Below are 26,569 nucleotides of genomic sequence, written 5' to 3'. Positions count from 1 at the left end.
GTTTAAGAACTTCTAAGAGTGCATGTTTGTAATAGCCTCATTCCCAGCCCCATTTTATGTCTCTGATTTTTCCCTACCTATTCTAAGTGAAGGGCGTGGGTCCATACCCAACTCACAGAGAGGCATTGAGAGTAGCAGCCATTCCTGCAGTGAACATGGAGGCAGCAACAGTATTTAGCAAAGTGAAAGTGAATCTCTTAGGACTCAAAGCATAAGGCTCCAAACTTAGCTCCATAGGGGGTTTCCTTCTTCCTACTAACATTAGAAAATATGAATTTGACTGCCCTCACCATTGCCAACTACAACTGGGAGAACATCTCCCAAAACTCATTTCTACAAGAGAGCTTTGTAAGGGAAATCAAGGTTGGGAAGGAAACAGACATACTTTCTGCATAATACAATCTAAATATAATAGAAGAGGTGTGGAAACTGTATACAGATCCATGGAAGACTATCAGTGATTTAAGCCTTATAGTAACAGTTCTGCTTTGGGAGTAGTTTTTGTTTGTTTTTTATTGGGGGATAAATGGAAGCTTTTGGAGTAGGCCCAGATAAGAGTGCTGGCAAAGGGCTGTGCTCTAAGGCACATAGATCCAGGTACCAACTCCAGCTCTTGACAGGCAAATACTGGAGGCTGGAGACTGGCTCTGAAAAGGGATTTTTAAAAAATTATTCTAAGTAGCTCATTAAAGAAAGTCTCAGGCATTTTTCAATTATCAGCCCTGATCCAAGCCAGGGTAGAGTTAAGATAGCTCTGAGAGTCAAATTATCAAGTCAAGTGAAGGAGATAATTCCCTAGGGGGGTTATCTTCCCCAGAAAAGGGGGTATGTGAGGCTCAGCTCAAGTGGTGACCTTCAATCAGAGAAGGAGCCTCTGTCTCAACCATGCTCCTGTTAGCTACAGGGTTAGCTTAGAATTAAAGGTGCCATATCACTCAATGCCCCACTTAATGCTGGTGGAGAACTACAGGCTGATAATTACCACCTGCTGGGAAGGATAGGAAAAGCAGAGAGTCGAGATGCTTCACAGAAATTTCTAACAACCTGCTGGGTTTCATCCCCAGGGAAACTTGATAATGTTTACAACCCTTCTTGTCTGGAAAAATATGACTGGAGTCAACGATATCTGGGGAGACTATCATAAAAATAAAGCCTCCATTTAGGCAGGGCAAGAACCAGAAAAATAAGAGCTGAAAAATTCTGAACAGTTGACTAGAAGCTGTGCTAGAGATCTTGAATAAGTTGAACCAAATGCCAAAAACAAAAAACCAACCAGATAGAAAACAAAGCCAACCAACAAGAAAACCCTATATGAAAGAGTGAAAATGACCCGCAGAATAAATTAACCAAGGAAATCAGATGCTTTCCTTGATTAAGAGTATTACGAGTCATACTAGGAAAAGCAAAGTTATGGCCCAGTCAAAGGAACAACTAACACTTCAAATGAGATACAGAAGTTGAAATAAGTAATTAATGTTCAATCAAACATGCTAAATCAAGTAAAAAAATCAAATCAAAGAACTGAGGGAAGATAAGGCAAAAGAGATGAAAGATATAAAGAAGACATTGGGTGAAATAAAAAAGAACTCAAAAGCTTAATAAAACAGATGGCAGAACTTATGGGAATGAAAGTCACAGTAGAAAACATGAAAAACAGAGACTTAAAACAGCAGATTTGAAGAGGCAGAAGAAAGGATTAGTGAATTAGAGGTCAGGACATCTGAAATCCTACACACAAAAGAATGGATAGGAAAAAGAATGGAAAAAATATGAGCAGCGTTTCAGGGAATAAATGGCAACATGAAGCACATGAGTGTATGTATTATGGGTGTCCAGAAGGAGAAGAGAAGGGAAAGCGGGCAGAAATAATAATGGAGGAAATGACCACTGAAAATTTCCCATCTCTTATGAGACATAAAATTACAGATCCAAGGTGCTCACCATACCCCCAACAGAATAGATCTGCATATACTCGCTCCAAGACACTTGCTAATCAAATTGTCAAATATCAAAGACCAAAGGAGAATTCTGAAAGCAGCAAGAGAAAAATGATCCATCATATACAAGGGAAGTTTGATAAGACTGTGTGGATTTCTCAGCAGAAACTATGGAGAAGTAAGTATTATATATTTACGATTCTGAAAGAGAAAAACTGCCAACCAAGAATTCTATAGCCAGCAAAACTGTCCTTCAAAAATGAGGGAGGGTTTAAGATATTCTCATTATAAATGATAAACAGACACTGTTTATCTCAAATAAACAGACACTGAGAGAAATTGTGACTAAGAGACTGGCTCTACAAGAAATACTAAGGGGAGCATTACAGGCAAATGGTAAAAGACAGGGAGAGAGGTCTGGAGAAGAGTGTAGAAATGAAGACTATCAGAAAGGTTAAAAGAGAAAAAAAAATGAGATAGACATATAAAATCCAAAAGACAAAATGGTAGAAGAAATTACTGCCTTTACAGTAATGACATTACATGTTAATAGATTAAACTCCCCAATCAAAAGACATGGACTGGCAGAATAGATTAAAAAACAGGACCCATCTATATACTGAATACAGAAGACTCACTTAAGACCCAATGGCAAAAATAGATTGAAAATGAAGGATTGGAAAAAGATATTTCAAGCAAACAACAAACAGAAAAGGGTGGGGGTAGCTATAATAATATTAGACAAATTGGGCTTCAAGTTTAAAACAATTAAAAGAGGACACTATGAGTTAATAAAAGGAACAATTCATCAAGAAGGCAACAATCATAAATATTTCTGCACTGGGTCAGAGTGCCCCAAAATACATAAGGCACATACTGACAACACTGAAGGGAGAAGATACTTCTACCATAATAGTTGGAGATTTCAATATGCTCTCTCATTCATGGATAGATCATGTAGTCAGAGGATTAATAAGGAAACAGAAATTTTGAATAATTGATAAATGGCCTAGACTTAACAGATATACAGAACATTACACCCCACAATAGCAGAATCCACATTTTTCTCAAGTGCTCATGGATCATTCCCCAAGATAAACCACATATTGGGTCACAAAGCAGATCTCAATAAATTTAAAAAGATTGAAATTATACAAAACACTTTCTCAAATGATAATGGAATGAGATTGGAAGTCAATAACAGGCCAAAGGCCAGACAGTTAACAAATATATGGAAGCTTAACAACACATTCTTAAACAACCAGTGGGTCAAGGAAGAAATTACAAGATAAAAAAAGTAAATATCTCAAGGCAAATGAAAATTAAAACACAACATATCAAAACTTACTGGATGCAGCAAAGGTGGTGCTGAGAGGAAAGTTTATTGCCCATTATGCCTATATTAAAAAAGAAGAAGGAGCAAAAATTGAGGAATTAACTGTTCACCTGGAGGACCTAGAGAAAGAACAGCAAACTAACCCAAAGCAAACAGAAGGAAAGAAATAAAGAAGATTAGAACAGAAATAAATGAAATTGGGTACATGAAAACAATAGAAAGAATCAACAAAGCCAGAAGTTTGTTCTTTGAGAAAATCAATCAAATCAATGAACTTTTAGGTAGCCTGGCAAAAAGAAAGGGCGAGAGGATGCAAATAAATAAAATCATAAATGGGAGAGGGGGCATGACTACTGACCCTGCAGAAATAAGGGAGATGAAAGGATACTATGAACAACTATATGCTACTAAAAGGCAATGTAGATGAAATGGACAACCTACTAGAAAAGCATGAACAATCAACATTGACTTGAGAAGAAATACACAACCTCAACAAACCGATCACAAATAACGAGACTGAATCAGTCATGAAGAAGCTTCCCAAAAAGAAAAGTCCAGGACCAGATGGCTTTACATGTGAATTCTAACAAGCATTCAAGAAAGAATTAATACCAATCCTGCTCAAACTCTTCAAAAAATTGAAGAAGAGAGGAAGCTACCTAAATCATTCTATGAAGTCAGCATTATTACCCTAATACCAAAGTCAGAGATATATGCTATAAGAGAAGAAAATTACAGACCAATCTCTTTAATGAATACGGAAGCAAAAATCCTCAGCAATATCCTTCCAAATCTAATTCAGCAGCACATTAAAAGAATTATACACCAGGATGAAATGGGATTTATTCCAGGTATGCAAGGCTGGTTCAATACAAGAAAATCAATTAATGGAATACACCACATCAATAAAACAAAGCAGAAAAAGTATATGATCATCTCAGTTGATGCAGAAAAGACATTTGACAAAATTCAGCATCCTGTCTTGATGAAAACACTTTAAAGGACAGGAATAGAAAGGAACTTCATCAACTTGATAAAGGGAATAGGTGAAAACTCACAGCCAACATCATCCTCAATGGGGAAAGAATGAAAGCTTTCCCTCAGATCAGGAACAGTCAAGGATGCCTGCTGTCACTATTGCTAGTCAACATTGTACTGGAAGTTGTAGCTAGAGCAATTAGACAAGAAAAAAAAAAGATATCCAAATTGGAAAGGAAGAAGTAAAACTTTCACTGTTTGCAGATGACATTGTAACCCAGAAGCTAGAATTTAAGGGATGATTTTGATTACTGAATCATTATATGGATATTCCTTTTTGCTTTCTGGTATATTGGATTACAAAGAAGGAAAGTCCTGAACTCTCTAAATTACAATCCAGCTGCCTTGATCTCAGATAATGATTATATAGCCCTTATCTTCTGACCCTGTGATTATAAAAACCTGTGACTAACCTTCATTTGTACCCAGTTATCTAGTTTTTCAACTTAAGAGTCTTGTAATCACTAAAGACAGCCCCTAATGTTTATTAATGAAGAGTCTTGGGTTAACCTAGAACTAACCCACCTCAAGGTCACAGTAATCTTGATAACCAAAACTTAATCTAGCCAAATAGCCCCACCTAGCATGCACAGTAGCTTACACTTTCACTTACAAGTCACCTATACTTCTCTGCCATATTATTATACATGCTCTGTGACTAAGCATGTAATCAATCTGTGTGTGTTCAATAATCACCTCTAATTATATCATCTGGGGCTACTGTGCTCATTATCCTGAACTCTGCGCATCTTTTCTCAAATACAAATATCAGAATTACTATAGTTTGGGGAGACAGAATTGGGTCACTAGGCCATCTGCTCTCCTACTACGTGCCTAGTTACAAACTCTTTCTCTCTTTGAAACCCCAGTGTCTCAGGAATTGGTTATTGAGCACATCAGGCAAAAGAATCCATGGCCTTTGTCCAGTAACAACATGATACTATATGTTGAAAATCCCCAAAAATCTACAGCAAAGTTACTACAGCTAATAAATGAGAATAGCAAAGAGGCAAGGTACAAGATCAATACCCAAGTATCAGTAGTGTTTCTGTACACTAGTAATGAACAATCTAAGAAGGAAATCAAGAAAAAAACTATATTTGTAATATCAACCGAAAGAATAAAATATTTAGGAATAAATTTAACCAACCAAAAGATATATACACAGAAAACTACAATAAATTGCTAAAATAAATCAAAGACCTAAATAAATGGAAGACATACCATGTTCATGGATTGGAAGACTGCATATTTAACTATTTGTCAATTCTACCCAAATTGATGTGTAGATTCATAGCAATACCAATTAAAATCCCAACAACTTACTTTGCAGAAATAGAAAATACAATAACCAAATTCATCTGAAAGGGAAAGGTGCCCTGAATAGCCAAAAATATCTTGAGAAAGGTAAATGAAGTAGGAGGTCTCATACTACCTGACTTTAAAGCATATTACAAAGCTACAATGGTCAAAACAGCATAGTACTGGCATAAAGATAGAGATACTAACCAATGGAATTAAGTTGACTGTTCAAAAATATAGCCTCTCATATATGGACAGTTGATCTTTGATAAGGCAGTCAAGACACCTCAGCTGGGACACAGCAGCCTCTTCAATAAATGATGTTTGGAGAACTAGATATCCATGTCCAAAAAGATGAAAGAGGACCCATATCTCACACCTTATACAAAAATTAACTCAAAATGGATCAAAGACCTAAACATTAGGGCTAAGATCATAAAACTTTTAAAAGAAAGTGCAGGGAAATATCTTAAAGACTGTGATAGGATGTGATTTCCTAGACCTTTACACCCAAATTGTAAGCAATGAAAAAAGAAATAGATAAATGGGGTCTCCTCAGAATTAAACACTTTTGTGCATTAAAGGACTTTGTCAGGAAAGTAAAAAGATAGCCTACACAATGGGAGAAAATATTTGAAAACCGCATGTCAGATAAGGGTTTAATATCCAGAATATATAGAGAGATTCTACAACTCAACAACAAAAGACAAATAACCCCATTCAAAAATGGGCAAAAGACATGGACAGACATTTTTCAGAAAAGGAAATACAAATGGCTCAAAAACATACAAAAAGATGCCCAACCTCACTGGCCATTAGAGAAATGCGAATGAAAACCACATGAGAAAGTGCCTCATGCTGATTCTCATAGGCCTGGCTGCCAGCTCCTGCTCTTCCCTGTATAATAAAATGACTAATCAGGTGATTGGTAATGCAATACAGTTAAAAGAAGAGGAAGAACCAACGGATACTTCCAGTGTAAGTGTTTCTCACACAATGCTACAAGACACTGACAGAGGCAGGCCTCCCACAGAAGGTGGCAGAGAGACTTGAAATATTTCAGACAGGATTAGTAGCTTTTGTGGATCTTGATGAAAGAGAAATTGATGTTCTCAGGGAATTTAATGAAGACGGAGCTCTGTCTGTACTACAGCAGTTCAAGGAAAATGACTTATCATATGTCCAGAACAAAAGTACATTTTTATAGAGAGTTATGAAGACCTACAAACAAGGGGAGAAACAGGGGAGCAAGATGTAAGAGTCCACAAAGGGACCTGATGAAGCAAAGATCAAGGCCTTGCATCAGTGGAGTGGTCATACTCTGGAGGTAACCACGGGACAGAGGAAGGATGGCAGTTCTCCTCCAGGCAGTGTACTCTGACCTGCAACATGGAATTGGAACAGAGGTCTTTGTAGGTAAGATACCTAGAGATTTATATGACATGAGTTGGTGCCTCTTTTTGAGAAAGCTTATTCCATTTGGGATCTACATCTTATGATGGATCCACTGTCTGGTCAAAACAAAGGGTGTGCATTTATCACCTTCTGTGAAAGGAAGCTGCACAGGAAACTATTAAACTGTGTGACAGCTATGAAATTCTTCCTGATAAACACCTCGGAGTGCACATTTCTGTGGCAAATAACAGCCTTTTCTAAGAATAAGACTAAAGGAAACATTCAGGAAGGATTCAATAAAGTCGCAGGTTTAACAGAGGGTTTGGTGGATGTTACTCTCTATCATTAACCTGATGACAAAAAGAAGAATTGGGGTTCTGCTTCCTTGAATATGAGGATCACAAACCAGATGCTGGCTAATGAGCAGAAAAGCAAAAGTGTGGGGAAATTTACAGTTGTATGGGCTGACCCTGTGGGAGAACCAGATCCAGAAGTCATGACTAAGGTGACAGTTTAACTTGTGAAATTTGGCTACTACAATGACAGAAGAAATATTGGAGAAGTCATTTTCTGAATTTGGAAAACTTGAAAGAGTGAAGAAGTTGAAAGATTATGCATTTGTTCATCTTGAAAACAGAGGAGCCGCCGTTAAATCCATGGATGAAATGAATGGCAAAGAAATAGAAGGGGGAGAAATTGACATAGTCTTAGCCAAGCCACCAAGGCAAGAAAAGGAAAGGGTGCCAAGCTGCTAGACAGGCCTCCAGAAGCACTGCATATGAAGATTATTAGTCACCCTCCTCTCACATGCCACCTCCGATTAGAGGTCGGGGTCTTGGTGGTGGGGAGAGGTAGATATAGGTACCCTCCAGATTACTGTGGCTGTGAAGATTACTGTGGTTATGATTATCACAGCTATCATGGAGGCTCTGAAGATCCCTACTACAGTTGTGCAGTAAGGGAAGAGGAGGCGGGAGGGCAAGGGGCTCCACCACCACCAAGGGGGTGGGAGCACCACTTCTAAGAGGTAGAGCAGGCTATTCTCAGAGGGGGCACATTGGGGACCACCAAGAGGCTCTAGGGGTGGCAGGGGGTTCCTCCACAACAGCAGACAGACCATGGTTCCCGTGGAGCTCAGGGCAATCATGGGGGCAATGTAGGAGGCAAGAGAAAGGCAGATGGGTGCAACCAACCTGATTCCAAGAGCCGACAGAGCAACAACCAACAGAACTGGGGTTCCCAGTTCTTGGCTCAGCAGCCACTTCAGCATGGTGGTGACTATTCTGGTAACCATGGTTACAATAATGGCAACCAGGTATCAAGGTACAGCGGAAATAGACAAGTGAGGGCTTGAAAATGATATTAGCAAGATACGATTGGCTCTAGATCTACATTCTTCCAAAAAAAATTGGATTAACTGTTTCATCTTTAAGGAACAATTTGCTGCCATCTGTACTGAGTTGAGGAACCTCTATTGTGTATCTATTCAAGTTTTTTTATTTTTCCTTTTTTCATAAATGTTCTTGGACATTATTGAGCTTACAGAGTTCCCTTATTCTGGGAGTTGTAATGCTTTTATATTTTCAGGCTTCATTTTAGCTTGAGAACAAGCTGGGTACATTGTTAACTCATGATTTTGCAGAAACTTTAGTTTGGGGCAGTTTCATTTTCTTGGATTTGAGATAGATTACATAGGAGTATAGAGCATACTGTTAATGAAAGTACAAAGCTAGGGCTTTGTCTTAGTAGCTTTAAGAAATTAAAGCAAGCAAATTTAAATTTTGTATAGGAAATAACCTATGATTGTATGTTTTGTATTCCTAGAAGTAGGTTAACTGTGTTTTTAAATTGTTACAACTTCACACCTTTTTGAAATCTGCCCTATACAATTTTTTTGGCTTAAACATCAAAGCTGCGATAATTTGTTCTTTGATATGATTATATTTCCAATTTCTTGTTAATGTAAGATTTCAATAAAACTCAAAAATCTATTTAAAATAAACCACAATGAGATATCACCACACACTAGAATCACCATTATCAAAAAAAAAAAACAGAAAATGTCAAGTGCTGGAGAGGATGTGGAGAAAGAGGCACACTTAACCACTGTGGGTGGCAACTGCTCTGGAAGGAAGTTTGGCAGTTCCTCAGGAAGGTAAGTATAGAATTGTCATATGATCCAGCAAGTCCATTACTGGGCATATATTTGGAGGAACTGAAAGCAAGGACACGAACAGACATTTGCACACCAATGTTTATTGTGGCATTATTCACGATTACCGAGAGATGGAAACAGCCCAAATGTTCATCAACGGATGAGTGGCTAAAAAAGCTGTGGTATATACATATGACGGAATATCATGCAGCTGTAGGACAGAATAAAATCATGAAGCATATAACAACGTGGATGAACCTTTAGGAGATTATCCTGAATGAAATTAGCCAGAAACAAAAGGACAAACACTGTATGGTTTCAGTAATATGAACTAACATTAATGAGTGAACTTTGAGGGTCAAAGTTAAGAACACAGTTTATCAAAAGATAGAGGGTAGAGATTAGGCATTTGATGCTGAAGAAGTACGGAATGTTCAATAGAACTGAATATAAAAATCCAGAAATAGATAGTGCAATACTGTCTGACGGTAGCACAATATTGTAAGTACATTGAAGGATGCTAAATGTGAGTATGATTGAGGGAGGAGGCAGGGGCCATGTATGACACCAGAAGGAAAGACAAAGGATAAGGTCTGGGATGGTAAAACTTAGCAATGCCTTGAGTGGCCTATGCTGATGATTCAATGTACAAATATAAGAATGTTTTTACATAAGGGAGAACAACAGAGTGTCAACATTGCAAGGTGTTGAAAATGGGATGGTATACAGGGAAAAACTACAACCAACGCAAACTAGGTTCTGTAGTTAACAGTTACGTTGTAATGTGCTTCCATTGAAAGTAACAAAGGCAATATACCAAAGCTAAATGTCAATAAATGGGGGACATGGGGAGGGGTCTGGGATTCTCTGAGGAAGAAACTGAAATGTCCTCATAGGTTGTCATGTGAAGGCATGGCTACATGATTATACTGGGAACCATTGATTTTTCAATTAGGTTGGATTATATGATAAATGAATATAACTGTTTAAAAATGAATGGAGAGCGTCCGCACGGGTGGTGCGGCGGAAGGCAGCCGATCGGCGCCGGGTCTCACAGCCACAGCTCCTGGCCCAGCGGGCCTCTCAGCAGCGGCGCCTGGCCGGGCCGCCCGCCTGCTTCAGGTCGGTCGCGGGCGGGAGAACGGAAAACTCCCAACTTCCTGGATTTCCCGAGCAGTGGCAGCTGCGGCGGCCGTAGCTACTCCCTCCCTCCTTCCCAGGCCGGCTGAGAGTCTCGGAGAGGCAAGTTTCCCAAGCCGAGGCGGCCGGCGCCCCTCTTTTGCGGGCGGCTTCGAGTCTTGGCTTTGAGTCCGCGGCTACGAGTCTCGGATCAGAGGGCTATCCAAGCTGTGGTGGCCCTCCCCCACGGGCAGATTCCTGGTCCGGTGGGGAATTCCCCAGGCCGCAGCGGCTGGTGACCGACGCCCCTCCCCCATGGGCGACTTCCTGGTCCGGTGGCAAATTCCCCGGGCCCGCTGCGGCTGGCGACCAGCCACAGGATCCCCTCAAGCTGCGGCGGCTGACGCCGCCACCACGCACGGCCCCCTGAACCAACGGAGAGAATTGGATCGGAAATCCCCAGGCCGTGGAGATCGGTGACCAGGGGGATCCATTGCAAACACGTGAGACAAACGTGTGCCATGAGCGCCACCTACTGGGCAGGATAAGAAAAACAGAACCCTGAGATTTCACAGAAAAATCTTACAACCTTGCTGGGTCCGACACCCAGGGAAATCTGACTAAATGCCCAGATGCCAGCAGCAGAAGATAACGGTCCACGCTCAGAAGATTGAGAATATGGCCCAGTCAAAGGAACAAACCAATAGTTCAAATGAGATACAAGAGCTGAGACAACTAATGCTGAATATACGAACAGAAATGGAAAAACTCTTCAAAAATGAAATTGATAAATTGAGGGAGGACATGAAGAGGACATGGGCTGAACATAAAGAAGAAATAGAAAAACTGAAAAAAACAAATCACAGAACTTATGGAAGTGAAGGATAAAGTAGAAAAGATGGAAAAAACAATTGATACCTACAATGATTTAAAGAGACAGAAGGTAGAATTAGTGATTTGGAGGATGGAACATCTGAATTCCAAAAAGAAACAGAAACTATCGGGAAAAGAATGGAAAAATTTGAACAGGGTATCAGGGAACTCAAGGACAATATGAACCACACAAATATACGTGTTGTGGGTGTCCCAGAAGGAGAAGAGAAGGGAAAAGGAGGAGAAAAACTAATGGAAGAAATTATCACTGAAAATTTCCCAACTCTTATGAAAGACCTAAAATTACAGATCCAAGAAGTGCAGCGCACCCCAAAGAGATTAGACCCAAATAGGCGTTCTCCAAGACACTTACTAGTTAGAATGTCAGAGGTCAAAGAGAAAGAGAGGATCTTGAAAGCAGCAAGAGGAAAACAATCCATCACATACAAGGGAAACCCAATAAGACTATGTGTAGATTTCTCAGCAGAAACCATGGAAGCTAGAAGACAGTGGGATGATATATTTAAATTACTAAAAGAGAAAAACTGCCAACCAAGACTCCTATATCCAGCAAAAGTATCCTTCAAAAATGAGAGAGAAATTAAAACATTTGCAGACAAAAAGTCACTGAGAGAATTTGTGACCAAGAGACCAGCTCTGCAAGAAATACTAAAGGGAGCACTAGAGTCAGATACAAAAAGACAGAAGAGAGAGGTATGGAGAAGAGTGTAGAAAGAAGGAAAATCAGATATGATATATATAATACAAAAGGCAAAATGTTAGAGGAAAATATTATCCAAACAGTAATAACTCTAAATGTTAATGGACTGAATTCCCCAATCAAAAGACATAGATTGGCAGAATGGATTAAAAAACAATTTCCTTCTATATGCTGTCTACAGGAAACACATCTTATACCCAAAGATAAACATAGGTTGAAAGTGAAAGGTTGGGAAAAGATATTTCATGCAAATAACAACCAGAAAAGAGCAGGAGTGGCTATACTAATATCCAACAAATTAGACTTCAAATGTAAAACAGTTAAAAGAGACAAAGAAGGACACTATATACTAATAAAAGGAACAATTAAACAAGAAGATATAACAATCATAAATATTTACGCACTGAACCAGAATGCCCCAAAATACGTGAGGAATACACTGCAAACACTGAAAAGGGAAATAGACTCATATACCATAATAGTTGGTGACTTTAATTCACCACTCTCATCAATGGACAGAACATCTAGACAGAGGATCAATAAAGAAATAGAGAATCTGAATATTACTATAAATGAGCTAGACTTAACAGATATTTATAGGACATTACATCCCACAACAGCAGGATACACCTTTTTCTCAAGTGCTCATGGATCATTCTCAAAGATAGACCATATGCTGGGTCACAAAGCAAGTCTTAACAAATTTAAAAAGATTGAAATCATACACAACACTTTCTCGGATCATAAAGGAATGAAGTTGGAAATCAATAATAGGCGGAGTGCCAGAAAATTCATAAATACGTGGAGGCTCAACAACACACTCCTAAACAACGAGTGGGTCAAAGAAGAAATTGCTAGAGAAATTAGTAAATACCTAGAGGCGAATGAAAATGAAAACACAACATATCAAAACTTATGGGACGCAGCAAAGGCAGTGCTAAGAGCGAAATTTATTGCCCTAAATGCCTATATCAGAAAAGAAGAAAAGGCAAAAATGCAGGAATTAACTGTCCACTTGGAAGAACTGGAGAAAGAACAGCAAACTAATCCCAAAGCAAGCAAAAGGAAAGAAATAACAAAGATTAGAGCAGAAATAAATGAAATTGAAAACATGAAAACAATAGAGAAAATCAATAAGACCAGAAGTTGGTTCTATGAGCAAATCAATAAGATTGATGGGCCCTTAGCAAGATTGACGAAAAGAAGAAGAGAGAGGATGCAAATAAATAAGATCAGAAATGGAAGAGGAGACATAACTACTGACCTCACAGAAATAAAGGAGGTAATAACAGGATACTATGAACAACTTTACGCTAATAAATACAACAATTTAAAGGAAATGGATGGTTTCCTGGAAAGACATGAACAACCAACTTTGACTCAAGAAGACATAGATGACCTCAACAAACCAATCACAAGTAAAGAAATTGAATCAGTCATTCAAAAGCTTCCTAAAAAGAAAAGTCCAGGACCAGACGGCTTCACATCTGAATTCTATCAAACATTCCAGAAAGAATTAGTACCAACTCTCCTCAAACTCTTCAAAAAAATCGAAGTGGAGGGAAAACTACCTAATTCATTCTGTGAAGCCAACATCACCCTCATACCAAAACCAGGCAAAGATATTACAAAAAAAGAAAACTACAGGCCAATCTCTCTAATGAATATAGATGCAAAAATCCTCAATAAAATTCTAGCAAATCGTATCCAACAAAACATTAAAAGAATTATACATCATGACCAAGTAGGATTCATCCCGGGTATGCAAGGATGGTTCAACATAAGAAAATCAATTAATGTAATACACCATATCAACAAATCAAAGCAGAAAAATCACATGATCATCTCAATTGATGCAGAGAAGGCATTTGACAAGATTCAACATCCTTTCCTGTTGAAAACACTTCAAAGGATAGGACTACAAGGGAACTTCCTTAAAATGATAGAGGGAATATATGAAAAACCCACAGCTAATATCATCCTCAATGGGGAAAAATTGAAAACTTTCCCCCTAAGATCAGGAACAACACAAGGATGTCCACTATCACCACTATTATTCAACATTGTGTTGAAGGTTCTAGCCAGAGCAATTAGACAAGAAAAAGAAATACAAGGCATCGAAATTGGAAAGGACAAAGTAAAACTATCACTGTTTGCAGACGATATGGTACTATACGTCCAAAACCCAGAAAAATTCACAACAAAACTACTAGAGCTAATAAATGAGTACAGCAAAGTAGCAGGTTACAAGATCAACATTCAAAAATCTGTAGCATTTCTATACACTAGCAATGAACAAGTGGAGGGGGAAATCAAGAAACAAATCCCATTTACAATTGCAACTAAAAGAATAAAATACCTAGGAATAAATTTAACTAAAGAGACAAAAAACCTATATAAAGAAAACTACAAAAAACTGCTAAAAGAAATCACAGAAGACCTAAATAGATGGAAGGGCATACCATGTTCATGGATTGGAAGACTAAATATAGTTAAGATGTCAATCCTACCTAAATTGATTTACAGATTCAATGTAATACCAATCAAAATCCCAACAACTTATTTTTCAGAAATAGAAAAACCAATAAGCAAATTTATCTGGAAGGCTAGGGTGCCCCGAATTGCTAAAAACATCTTGAGGAAAAAAAACGAAGCTGGAGGTCTTGCACTGCCTGACTTTAAGGCATATTGTGAAGCCACAATGGTCAAAACAGCATGGTATTGGCATAAAGATAGATATATTGACCAATGGAATCGAATAGAGTGCTCAGATATAGACCCTCTCATCTATGGACATTTGATCTTTGATAAGGCAGTCAAGCCAACTCACCTGGGACAGAACAGTCTCTTCAATAAATGGTGCCTAGAGAACTGGATATCCATATGCAAAAGAATGAAAGAAGACCCATATCTCACACCCTATACAAAAGTTAACTCAAAATGGATCAAAGATCTAAACATTAGGTCTAAGACCATAAAACAGTTAGAGGAAAATGTAGGGAGATATCTTATGAATCTTACAATTGGAGGCAGTTTTATGGACCTTAAACCTAAAGCAAGAGCACTGAAGAAGGAAATAAATAAATGGGAACTCCTCAAAATTAAACACTTTTGTGCATCAAAGAACTTCATCAAGAAAGTAGAAAGACAGCCTACACAATGGGAATCAATATTTGGAAACGACATATCAGATAAAGGTCTAGTATCCAGAATTTATAAAGAGATTGTTCAACTCAACAACAAAAATGCAGCCAATCCAATTACAAAATGGGAAAAAGACTTGAACAGACATCTCTCAGGACAGGAAATACAAATGGCCAAAAGGCACATGAAGAGATGCTCAATGTCCCTGGCCATTAGAGAAATGCAAATCAAAACCACAATGAGATATCATCTCACACCCACCAGAATGGCCATTATCAACAAAACAGAAAATGACAAGTGCTGGAGAGGATGCGGTGAAAGAGGCACACTTATCCACTGTTGGTGGGAATGTCAAATGGTGCAACCACTGTGGAAGGCAGTTTGGCGGTTCCTCAAAAAGCTGAATATAGAATTGCCATACGACCCAGCAATACCATTGCTGGGAATCTACTCAAAGGAATTAAGGGCAAAAACTCAAACGGACATTTGTACACCAATGTTTATAGCAGCGTTATTTACAATTGCAAAGAGATGGAAACAGCCAAAATGTCCATCAACAGACGAGTGGCTAAACAAACTGTGGTATATACATACGATGAAATATTATGCAGCTTTAAGGCAGGATAAACTTAGGAAGCATGTAATAACATGGATGGACCTAGAGAATATTATGCTGAGTGAGTCCAGCCAAAAACTAAAGGACAAATACTGTATGGTCCCACTGATGTGAACGGACATTTGAGAATAAACTTGAAATATGTCATTGGTAACAGAGTCCAGCAGTAGTTAGAAACAGGGTAAGATAATGGGTAATTGAAGCTGAAGGGATACAGACTGTACAACAGGACTAGATACAAAAACTCAAAAATGGACAGCACAATAATACCTAATTGTAAAGTAATCATGTTAAAACACTGAATGAAGCTGCATCCGAGCTATAGCTTTTTGTTTTGTTCTGTTTTGTTTTGTTTTTACTATTATTACTTTTATTTTTTTTCTCTATATTAACATTCTATATCTTTTTTGGTTGTATTGCTAGTTCTTCTAAACCGATGCAAATGTACTAAGAAACGATGATCATGCATCTATGTGATGATGTTAAGAATTACTGATTGCATATGTAGAATGGTATGGTTTCTAAAAAAAATGGACAGCACAATACTACCTAATTGTAATGTAATTATGTTAAAACACTGAATGAAGCTGCATCTGAGCTATAGTTTTTTTTTTATTTTTTTCTTATATATTTTTGTATTTTTTATTTTTATTTCTTCTCTATATTATCATTTTATTTCTTTTTCTGTTGTCTTGCTATTTCTTTTTCTAAATCGATGCATATGTACTAAGAAATGATGATCATACATCTATGTGATGATATTAAGAATTACTGATTGCATATGTAGAATGGAATGATTTCTAAATGTTGTGTTAGTTAATTTTTTTAATTAATAAAAAAATGTAAAGAAAAAAAATGAATGGAGAAAACGTGGAAAGAGAGAGATGTACCTAGTCACTGTCGGTAAGGAAGTAGAGTGGTGCAGCCCCTCTGGAGGGAAAGATAAATGAAACAAAATAAAATTTCAGTGCTGAGAGATTTCGAATAGAGTCAAGAGGTTATTTTAGAGGTTATTCTAACGCAGTATACAGATATCCCTTTTCAGTTTTTGGTGTGTTGGAGTAGGGAAATATCTGAAACTATTTGAACTGATATCCCATAGCCTTGATTCTTGAAGCTGATTGAATAACTGTAGAACTTTAAGGCCATGCCATGTGATCATGAAAACCTTGTGACTGCACTCCCTTTATCCAGTATGGAAAGATGAGTAAGAAAAAAAAAAAGACAAAATATAAAGTAATAAATAAGGGGGAATGAGGGAGTGGGATGTTTTGAGCGTTCTTTTTTTTTTGCTTTTATTTGTATATTTATTTTTGGAGTAATGAAGATGTTCAAAAATTGATTGTGATGACGAATGTGATGACACTCTGAACCACTGGTTGTATAATTTGGATGATTATGAAGTATGTGAATATAGAACATATTTCAGTAAAATTACATTAATAAAGATAAAGAAGGACTTCACATGAAAGGTACTTTCATGGCAATATCAAAACTGACTTTCTGGTTGTACCAGCAAACCATAATCATTTCCTCTTATGCTTTCTGTTGTTCCAGCCTCATCAAAATTGTAATCCCTTCAGGAATACAGCTTTTAAATTAAAAAAAACTTCTCTTCCTCCAGATCTAGGGTTTATTGGGAAGCAACAAGCCGTTCCCTGGGGAACCACAGAATATAGCACTCAGCAAAAGTCACCATTAACAAAGTGGAAACAAACAGAGAACATCCAAAGGAGAGCAAGCAAAAGCTGTTGCTATAGAACTTATAGCAAGGGAGTTGGCCATCATCACCTGGGTTTGGAAGAGACTCCAAGACTGACAAAGGAGTGGGAAAGCTTTATAATGAAAAAAGGGAAAACCTCAGAAAAGCCCTTATGGGGTGCTGTTGGCATGGAGAAGGTGAACTAAAAGAGGGCATCCTATGTGATTGGTTAGGGAGCATATTTAGCTTTCTCTGGTTGGTCCTAAGCTGGAGTTGACAAATAGGGACACTGTCAGTTACTGTTCAAGTCCTGGCTCTTTTGGGCCAAATGTTGTAGGGATTTTGGTTTAGTTACCTGGACTGTTTGTTGCAGATGGAGTATTGGTTTCCTGAGTTGGTTGCTGTAGATAATGAGTCGGAGCTCTATTTTTTATATTTGGTTGACCATTGTCCATTCACTAATTCAGTCTCTCAACAAATAGAGGAGTATTTTCATATTATTGGGTCATTTAAGTCTCACAACAGCTCTTAGAGGTAGTTATTACAAGACATGTTTTGGGACTTATATAGGGCTGGCATTTTAATGAGCCCTGTCAAAATGCATAAACACAGGGGAACATCAGCCAGTGATGCCCCAATTCTACCAGTCTTGGGTTTTTGGTTTTTCTTTTAATATTTAACAAGATGATTTGAACCTTATTTGCTTCCAGTGGGAGAAATGGATTTCTTTCTGTTTCTGTTGTCAGGAAAAATTCTGAAAGATTTTGATATGGTTTGAAAAGATTACTTGGTCTCTTCAATGGAAAACTGTGTGTCATCTAGACCACCACCTTCCCCCCTTCATGGCTATCTGATTTTATGGGGTTTGTACCTTTTATTGCTTTGAATTCTATTTTGTTATAATGTATGTTGTAGAAAACTGATAATAAAGCAGATTGTTTTGGTGAAATGCAATCAATTGTTACCTTATGGATACTAAGCAATTTTGCCAGTTTTACATATATTTGTACATTTTTATCAGCATGCCTATACATTTATAAGCTGTTTGAATTGTTCTTTGAACTGGTTGTAACATCTTACTGGTTCCCACATATTAATGAGTTAAATGAAATCTTTGACACATTGATTATATATTTATATGAAACATGACTCCATCTTTTAAAAACCAGTCTTTTGTACTCTGAAAATTCCTTGGGAAGTTAGCATTTCTCAATCATCTTTTTTCTTTTGCTTTGATTTCTTTTTTTTCCATCAAATTCTCAATCTCTGCCCTGCATCTGACCTCCTATGTTTATACTTATTTGTTTGTATACCCAATACTGGACACTGCCCCCCAATTTCTTCAACCCCCAAATCTAATGCAATGTATAGCAACTTTTACTAAAGTTTGGGATAATGTAAGGACTTTATAGCATAGCATTGTTGAGATGGCTTCTTATTCCCAAATAATGGGCACCATCATCAGAACAGCCTTTGCCCATTCTCTGTCCAGGGACTTTCTCACTCAATTTGTTCTTCCTTAGGGCTTATCTTGTCCCCATCTTGGAACACTTCTTTCTGTCTTTACATTTCCCTCTTTTCACAGGCTGAGCCACTTGCCTTCCTTCCCCTAGACTGACCCTGAGAAACTCTCAATTTCCCTTATTTATTGTGCAGGGAAATTCAGCCTTCCGTCTTTCTGTTTGTCTCTTTCTGTCTCCTTCCTTTTCACCCTCCTTTCACATCAAGCCCTCTCTCAAAGAGCTCTTCAATATATTTTCCTAAACAAAACATTTCCCCCAATACAAAATTATACTACTAGCTGATATTTTTGGTTTCTGTTTTGTTTTCATAGTAGGCAGCAATTCTTTCTTTTTTCTAGCTACAATGATTTCCCTCTTAATTATCAAGTCTGATGTAATAGCGTCACTGTTTTTATATTTCTTAAATTGTGAAATATAGCATATATACAAAAAGCAACAAATTTCCAAGTACATTTTAACAAGCAGTTATAGAACAGATTTCAAAGTTAGTATGGGTTACAGTTCCACAATTTTTCATTTTTTCTTCTAGCTGCTCCATCACACTGGAGACCAACAGTAATATCAATATAACGATTCAGCAGTCATACTCATCTGTTAAATCCCATCTTCTCTGCTATACTCCTTCTTCTCTTTAAATAATATATATACATAAAAGCAATAAATTTCAAAGTACATCACAACAATTAGTTGTAGAACAGATTTCAGAGTTTGGTATGGGTTACAATTCCACAATTTTAAGTTTTATTTCCAGCTGCTCTAAGGTACTGGAGACTAAAAGAAATATCTGTATAATGATTCAGCACTCATACTCATTTGTTAAACTCGACCTTCTCTGTATAACTCCACCATCACCTTTGATCTTTCTCCCACTTTTTAGGGGTATTTGGGCTATGGCCATTCCAACTTCTTCAAGTTGGATGGGATTGTTGTTAACATGGGATTGGGGGATGGGACTGTTGATATTCTGGAAAGGCTGGTCCCTCTGCATTTCAGGACTTATCCTTCCACCTGGTGGTTGTAGGTTTTGGAAAGTTACCCTAGTACATGGAACCTTTGTAGAATCTTGTATGTTGCCCTAGGTATTCTTTAGGATTGGCAGGAATGGTTTTGGTTGGGGTTTGGTAAGTTACTGTAGGTAGCAATATCTAACTGAAGCTTTCATAAGAGTGACCTCTGGTGTAGCCTCACTACTCTACTTGAACTCTTTCAGACACTCATACCTTATTTGTTACACTTCTTTTCCCCCTTTTTGTCAGGATGGCATTGTTGATCCCATGGTGCCAGGGATAGGCTCATCCCTGGCAGTCATCTCCCACATCGCCAGGGAGACTTTCATCTCTGGTTGTCATGTCCCATATGGGAGGGTGGGCAATGGTTTCACTTGCAGAGTTGGGCTTAGAGAGAAAGAGAGGGTAATAGCATCACTTTTAATGCATCTTTAAGTCCTAAATTTCTGTGCTGAGTCAGGATTGAAGTGAGACACAGAAATGGCGTGAGAATTCTCACATGCACATTGCTTAAAAACTAAAAAAAGAAAGAGATCAAAATTTTAAATGGTTTCTTATTTATTTTAGGCCACATGAAAATGGCCGAACCAAAGCAGTTAACTCAAAACTACTTCACCAAAATGTCATGAATATACAGCATATTAATTAATATTCCTATCTTAGAAATGAATAAACTGATGCTCCGTGTTTCCAGTTTATGTCTTTAAACTCACAAAGCTAGTAAATGGGGATCAGGCATATATGGAGCCAATGAAAGTAGTCATTCATTCAAGTATTTCTCCAACAAATATTTGCAGAACACTTATTATGTGCCACCAATTGTGTTAGGCACTTGGAATATACTAACAAGAGACAAAATTCCTACCCATAAGCAGCCTCTCTTTTCATCTCCCGCTAACCATGATGCAGGACATAGCATCTCTCTTTTCTCCAATAAGTAAATAAGCCATTTGCTTTGTACCAAAAGCATTAATGAGCAACATAGGTGTTAATCAAGATTTTGTATAGGAGGTAGAAGAAGGGGTTGCTTTTAATGTCACACACCTCCATGAAATACACCAAATCCATATGGGCAGTATCTGATTTCCAACCTGGATTTTTCCCTGCTCTTTGCTGAAGCAATTCTAGGCCTTGCTCCCCTGTGTTTCCTTCTTCCTGATCTTTCCCCCCGGAACTTTAGTTTTCCTCCCCCTCCACGCCACCCTCATCAGGGTGAACAACTCAACTCTGCCTTAGACGCTCCCTCAGCTGTACTTGCTGGCAGCATCTCAAGGTTCAGCAAAGAAAAGACCCCATCCCCTCCAGCATCTGGAACCCATCTCCTCAGAAGACAGCTTGTGTGTTGGGGTGGGGGAAATATATTATCATCAAAACTGTTTGTGTTACACTTAAATAGATAGTGATTATAATTGTGATAATTTGCTAAGGAGACTGAATAACAGGCCAGGCTTGTGAGATGGCCAAGAACAGCCGGCTCTGTGGCAGCTCTCTGCCACCTCACAGCTCGGCCTCCTGAGTCAGCCTGCGTTTAAATAGGAGCAGCCACAATCACTGTTGGAATAATTCTCTGGGATAGAGTTTCTTCCTGAATGACTGGATTCACACGGGAACTGTCACTCTCCACTAGGAAGTGGAATAAAACAACTGACTCACATTTTCACACTTCCGTTTTGGCCCAGTGTTGATAATAATGTCTCAGTTACTCTGAAGTGGGATAGAACTGAAGCTGTTTTTTATAACTGACTGATTTGGCTAGGAAATTGAAATCCAGGTACTGGGTAGCCGAGAGAGGCATATTGAGTGAAGTTCCTGGGTCAAGTACTGGAACATGTTCCTTCCTTGTTCTGGTAGTGTGGACCCACCCAGGAAAAAGCCTGAGGTGGTCCTGTTGATTCAGAAGCCCCCTGTGGCCAAGCCTCATCCTTCCCAGGTCTCTCCTGAGGAGCTACAAATCCCAGATATCCTTTGAATGTGTGTGATACCCTAGACTTGAAACATGTGGCTTCAAGAACTATTGATGAGTGATGGACACCACTTGTAGACACGGGTGATGTCCACCTGATCATCGTGGACAAAAGTAAGAACAGTCTCCAGATCTGCGATGCCGGCTGCATAACAAGTCTTTGTTGCGTTGTGCTAAGTACTCTTCTATATGCCTGGTCTGCTTCAGTGAACAAAACAAAGATCCCTGCAGACTCAGAGGTTGCAGTCTAATGAGAAGAGATAGACAACAAACTAAACATAAATATATTTGGAATGTGTATTAAAGTTTGCAAATGCTGTGGAAAAAGAGAAAAGGAGACTAGAGTAAGTGAATTGGTAGTACTGGAGATGGCATGGGGAGTGGTGGGAGTGGTAGGTTACTATACTAAACTGGGTGCTAGGGGAGGCCTCAGTGAGAAGGTAAGATTTCAGGAGATTGAAGGATGTTGGGTAGGGTGCAGTGAGCAGGTGGATACAGGAGGACTGAATGCTAGGGGAACCACTGGAGAAGAGGCCTTGAGGAGTGGTCCAGGAACAGCCAGGAAGTCAGTGTGGCTACAACACAGAGGGAGATTTGGCCAGAGAGATGGGGCAGGACAGATCATAGAAGGCTTTATGGGACATTATAAGGACTTTTCTTTACACTGAGCAAAATGTTAAATTATTGTAGAGTTTTAACAAGGAAGAACATGATCTAATTTGTGCTTTAACAAGGTAAATCTTGGAACTGTGTTAAGCAACTGTAGAGGGAAAAGGGATGCAGAAAGAACAGGAGGTTATGGCAATAAGCCAGGTGGCAAATGAGGCTTATAAGATATGATCCTGTTTTTTTAAAGAGCAACATGCCAATTAAGAAATGATCACTTTGACCCCTTTCCCATGATACTCACAAAACTGAAACAAACTAAAAATTGACCAAAAGAATTCTGTATTAACAAATGTAGATTCTGTAAACCTGTAATCAGTTGATATTTACTGAGCTTGGCAGACATATTAATAAATCCTTATTACTACTATTTTGCAGAGGGGGGAAACTAAACTTTAAAATGTTTAATTGACTTGACCAGAATCATTCAACGAGTAAATAGTGGAGCCAGGAGTCAAAACAAAGCCTTTCTGGTGCTGTGCTAGTTTGAAGAGTTGTATACCCCAGAAAAGCCATGTCCTTTAATCCTGATACAATATTATAGGGTAGAAACCCTTTTGCTTAGACTATTGCCACGGAGATGTGTCATGCCCAATTGTGAATGTGGCCTTTGGTAGAATGGAAATGTGACTCTGCCCATTCAGGGTGGGTCTTGATTAGTTTATTAGAGTCCTGTAAAAGAGGAAACATTTTGGAGAAAGCTCAGAGCAGATACAGATGCTTGGAGAACAGTTGCTTCAGAGCAAACAGAGACACAGATGTTTGGAGATGCTTGGAGTGCTAACAGAGAGAGCAGATGCCTGGACATGGGCAGAGCCCAGCCGACGTCAACTTGTGACTTCCCATGAGATGCTAAGCAAGCCAGAACCCAGAGTTGCGTCCCAGGGGAGCTAAGTGAATTCCCATAGACACAGAGAGGAAACCACTGGCATCATAAACTGGAAGCAACAAAACTGAAAACAAGGACCAGCAGATGCCAGCCACGTGCCTTCCCATGTGACAGGTCTTTCTTGAGTCAAGGTATCTTTCTCTAGATCCCTTAGTTTGAAAATTTTTGTGGCCTTACAACTGTAAACTTGCAACTTATTAAATTCCCTTTTTAAAAGTCGTTCCATTTCTGGTATATTGTATTCTGGCAGCTTTAACAGACCAATTCTTACTCATCAAAAATGAAAATTAAAAAAAGAACCAAATGGAAAATAAAATATCAAAGACTTTTACATCACTTCAGTAGTATTGGTCCAAATATTAAAATAGTAAAAAGCCAGATGATGAACCTCCTCTTAGTATAAACTTATCATTAATTCTATCTTTTAGAGTGTCACTGAGTCACTGCCAGGGATTCTGAGAATTCCACCTGGGCATTAAGTATTATCTGCCAAATAAAACAGTAATATGTCTTGCCTTCATATATATAACTAAGAAAGATATCTCTATTTTTCTTTACCCCAGTTTACATTTCATTAGCACTCCATTAGTACTTTCTCAATTTGAAATTACCTATTTTTGTTTATTTATTGTCTGTCTTCTCTAGGCAATAAACATCATGAGGTCAGGGACCATCTGTCTTTCAATCACCACTTAATACAGAGGACCTAGCCCAATGATTGACATGTAGTTGATGTTCAATCAGTTTTTCTTCTTGCCAATGAATGTATGATAATTTTTCAAAACATAGATGCTTTTGTAATGAATAAAATTCAAATTAATGAATAAGCATCATTATTACTTCATTCATTCTGAGGCCAGCTATACCAGACGTCAGAGGCAGAAAAGTTCACAGACCAAATAAAGATGCTTGAATCACACTGTCTATCAAGTCACTTTAAAACATGTAATTAAGAATCACGTGGAAGGAGATGAGGTAAATGAGCACCCTTATGGTAGGGTGTGAGAGGGGAAGGGGCACACTTCCTGAATCCAGTGTTCTGCATTGTTCACATATCCCATCTCTCCCTCTGCTGCAGCAGCCTTCCCTGCTGATGATGTGGTTACGAGACCCAGGGTCAAGCTCTGAGCAGGGAGGGTGTCTGGGGTTAATAACACACATGTGCTCTGGGTAAGACATGAGGGCAAGTGTGTCTGGACATTGGTGGTACCTTGCCAATGTCCTGCCAAGCAGCCATGCCTTTCATTTGCAATTTCAGGTGTAGGACAAGTGGAGTCAAATGTGTATCACCCATGAGTGGCTGGCTTAAGATCTCATGACTATTTAGTGCCTCGTATGCCTTCTTGGTGGTTCTGTCTTCCCTTCTATCTTTGCTCAGTACACATATGCTTTACTTACTTTATCTACATCCAACATGTCTCACGACATGTTGGATGTAGCTGGTCCCTATCCTCCTTATTTATTATTTCTAATAATGTCTAAAGCAGAACTAAATATACCTTAATAATATAGTGTCCTAGTTTGCCAGCTGACAGAATGCAATATATTAGAAACAGAATGGCTTTTAAAAAGGGGAATTCAATCAGTTGCTAGTTTACAGTTCCAAGGCTAGAAACTGTTCCAATTAAAACAAGTCTATAGAAATGTCCAATCAAAGGCATCCAGGGAAAGATACCTTTATTCAAGAAGGCCGATGAAGTTCAGGGTTTCTTTCTCAAGTGGAAGGGCACATGGTGAACACAGTCAGGGTTCCTCTCTCATCTGGAAGGGCACATGGTGAACACGGCATCATCTGCCAGCTTCTTCTCCTGGCTTCCTGTTTCATGAAGCTCCCTGGGAGACATTTTCCTTCTTCATCTCCAAAGGTCACTAGCCTGTGAACTCTGCTTCTCGTGGCTATGTCATTCTGCTTTGCTCTCTCTGAATCTCTCATTCTCCAAAATGTTTCCTCTTTTATAGGACTCCAGAAACTTATCAAGACCCACCCAAATGAGTGGAGACATGTCGTCACCTAATCCAGTTTAACAACCGCTCTGGATTAAATCACATCATCCAGGGAGATGATCTGATTACAGTTTCAAACATACAGTATTGAATAGGGATTATTCTACCTTTATGAAATGGGATTTTGATTAAAACATGGCTTTTCTAGGGTACATATAGCCTTTCAAACCAGCACACATATAGCAAGCATATTACAATGAGTGTTATTGTAGAAAGAACACCTATTATTATGCATTTTCTCAACAGGGAATGTCTAAAAGTAAAATTGCTGTCAAATTATATAGGTTCTTTTTAATGGTTAGATGTTAAAAAGGGATAGTCACATTTGAAAAGGTTAGACTGCTGTCTACCTGCCAAGTGACAGGGAAAGGGGAGTCAAATTTGCTGTAAGTTGACTTAAAAGCTCAGTAGAGTCCTGGGTCCGAGCGGCAATGGCAGCGGCAGCCCAGTGGAAGTAGTCCAGGGCAGGCCCCCACACCACAGGGCTTCCCCAAGGAGGAGGGGGCACACTCGGCTGCAACTTGGGGTCCTATCACCTCCTACTGACCGGTGGGGAGGGAAGGGGCCGCCGCGTCCTGCACGGGGGTGTGACCCGCGTTGACCCGGCCGGATCCAGGAGGGGCAGCCCAGCGGCGCTGCGATTGACCTTTATTACAGGGAATGGGAGCAGAGCATTATCAGGTCTGAGATTAGCGGAGAACTCATACCTTTCAGGATATTCAAGCCTATGCCCTGTTTTTTGTTATGGTTTTTTCACATGGGCAGGCACCGGGAATCGAACCCGCGTCTCCGAAGTGGCAGGCGAGAACTCTGCCTGCTGAGCCGCTGTGGCCCAACTTCCCTGTTTTAAAATGATTTGAAGACTCCGCTGTCCTGACTCCAGTACCAGCAGTTTCTGTGTTCTGTGATCAATGTGATTCACAAGAACTTCTTAAATAGAAAATGAAATGAACCAGTGAGGTGGAAAATATGACTTGCGTACCACTCTGGGATTGGCTGTGAGCGCCGGCATTTTCACTGGAGGGAGTTTCATTTTGGGGAGGTGGGGGGAAGGTCCCTGGGGACTCTCCCAAAAAGGCTCCATGAGAGCAGGTGGAGGTGGCCATGCACATCTGAACGCACGGCTGGGGCGGGCTGGACGGCTGTGGTGGGAGCTGGTGAGGTGGCCCACCTCGCCGG

At 39.1% G+C, this 26,569-nt stretch overlaps 1 protein-coding gene and 1 pseudogene across 1 annotated transcript in view; both read left to right on the top strand.

Moving 5' to 3' along the window:
- PCGF5 (polycomb group ring finger 5) overlaps window positions 1-26,569 on the top strand; it is a 245,976-nt gene that overhangs the window by 177,469 nt on the left and 41,938 nt on the right. The gene's annotated exons all lie outside the window — the stretch shown is intronic.
- On the top strand, window positions 6,579-8,642 carry LOC143653155 (heterogeneous nuclear ribonucleoprotein R pseudogene; annotated as a pseudogene).

This window comes from Tamandua tetradactyla, chromosome 13 (assembly GCF_023851605.1).
Source record: "Tamandua tetradactyla isolate mTamTet1 chromosome 13, mTamTet1.pri, whole genome shotgun sequence".
Lineage (NCBI taxonomy): Eukaryota > Metazoa > Chordata > Mammalia > Pilosa > Myrmecophagidae > Tamandua > Tamandua tetradactyla.
Note: the sequence above shows the minus strand (reverse complement) of the source record. Positions and strands in the feature narration are given on the sequence as shown.